The following is a 2,411-nucleotide window of genomic DNA, read 5'->3' on the forward strand; positions in this document are numbered from 1 at the left end:
TTGACCATATGTTAACAAGTGGCATCTTAGGTTTGGCATATAATATAGGGGGACAACCTGGGGAGTAAACTTTCTCTATCCCACACTACCTCTATGGGGTTTTGTTTTCCTGCCTTTAGTTTGCTTGCTTGTTTGTTTGTCATTTTTTTTTTTGTCTTCTAGTTGGTTTGTTGCTGTTGTTGAGGAAGTTGATCTTAATGGGGTTTTGAATTTGTCATGATACGACTGCCAAAGTAAACCTGAGTCATGCATATCCCGGGGACAAGCAGATGGATTCTGGGCCACCATGGAACTCTATTCCCAATCCAAGAAGAGTTAATTCTGATAACATGGCCCTGCTTGATACGTCATGAAAACTCAAGACAAGGATGTTACAGCAAAGTGTGGTGAAGAAAGCAGATGGTGCCTGGCTATCGATCATAATAGTGTCTAGGGTCTTAAAGGTTTGTATTAAAACAAGCAGCCATCTAAGCGAGGAGTCAACTAAGTCCACATGGAAGACACACACCAGCTTGTGTGATCCAAAGACGACAATAACAAAATTCAAATATGAGAAAGGAAAAGTGTTGGAGCCTAAACTTCGAACAAACAATTTACAAAAGGCTATGGAAGACACTGGGGACCCAAAACCCATCTGCAGAGTGTCCAGTCAGATTAAGCCACTGACAGATCCCCACTTAGCCATAGGCAAGGGCCTCGAACAGCTTTATTATCATTGTAATTTGATTATACTGGATCAAACATAATACTTGATCAGTTGACCCCCCCCTCTTGACCCAACCTGAAACTCTTCTAGGTACAAGTATTTCTTGCTAGTTCCATGACAAAAAATTTCTTGCCTGGCCTATTAAATATTCATGGTACTCTTGTCTTTCTTTCTCCCTATTTGTATTTTTATCTTTGTTTTATTTTTATTTTATTATTACTATTTTAGGTTGTTTCTATTTTTTATTGTTTCTGTAGGGTTTTCCAGTTTGCGAAACACAGAAGGAGCAGATGCATAGACAAAATAACTGGTGCATGCATTTATAGGGGAGGTAAAGATGGGGGGTGGGAGATGGGGAGAGTGAAGAAGTGGGGAGAGCAAACAATGTATGTGGGAGGGGGGATGGAGCACTAGAACTAATAGTAATTACACAACACTTTTAGAAGTGATTTAACCATGGGGGGGGTGTTCTGAAATTGATTGTGGTAATGATTTTACAACTCTTGATATGATTGAATTACTGAATTGTGGGAGATGTGGATTAAGTACCAATAAAGATGCTAAAAATAAAATAAAACCCAAATAAACTTCAATCTAAAAGAAAGAAAAAAAATAAACACTAGGACAAATTTGTAAATGAGTCAAAAAGGATAACAGATAGATTTTAAATGTTAAGCCAACTCTATCTGCAGGAATCCATTTTCCAATGCAATCTGGCTAAAGACAAAACTATTCACATATCTGGTCCATGTCCAAAGGTTCTTAGAATTTAAGGTCTATACAATTCCTTCATGTAACCTTGGATTTTATTATTTACCATCCTTGGGTCACCTGGACTGGTATGCTTCTTCAGTGTGAAATTAGCTGACCCCTCCATTAGATAACTACTTGTCTTTTCTAAGTTTTTTTATATATCACCAAAAAAACTAGCTACTGTAATAAAGAGATGTATTAAAGAAATACGGGAAGCATACAGAACTATGGAAGTGTATTAAACTCTCATATATCAATCTGTGTTTGAGAAATGCTACTCTTCTCTAGATTATCCCAAATCCCAGTTTCCTATTGGTCTGCTATTCCCTGGAGCAGGCACAGGAAAATTACAACCAAGGGCCACATATTATCTACTATAATAAAGTTCTATTGGAACTCAACTCTACTGAGTCACTTCTATCTTGTCTGTAGGTGTTTTCAAGCTACTATGATGGCGTTGAGTAGTTGTGGCAGAGGCTTTGTGACCCTCAAAGTTTTAAAAATATATTATCTGGACATTTACAGAAACTATCTTGCAATCACTGTTGTATGGTATTGCCTTTGTCTACATGTCAAAGCTAGCTCAGCACCAGTGTGCAGACATACATCCCAGGCCATGCAAAGGACAAAAACACCGTGGAAAGCAGACAATTTCCTTTTAAGAAACCCAATTTGAGGCTATACATACAACATTTACTCTTATTCTATTGGAACAGATGGAATAAAGCAGAAATGTACCAATCTAAAATATATGTAGCAGGTTTATTACTAAAAAGGAAAGGAATAAATAAGATGACAATGAGCTGTCAGCTACAATTAACCATTGCCCCCAAAAAAGCCATATAACTGAAAAGGTAGGAAAACGAATAAGCCACTGGTGGCAACTACTTGCTTAAAGGAATTAGCAAACTTTTGGCTGTTGCTCTTCAGTCAATTCTGACTCTGGCTGACC

The sequence above is a fragment of the Tenrec ecaudatus genome, chromosome 9 (genome assembly GCF_050624435.1).
Source record: "Tenrec ecaudatus isolate mTenEca1 chromosome 9, mTenEca1.hap1, whole genome shotgun sequence".
NCBI lineage: Eukaryota > Metazoa > Chordata > Mammalia > Afrosoricida > Tenrecidae > Tenrec > Tenrec ecaudatus.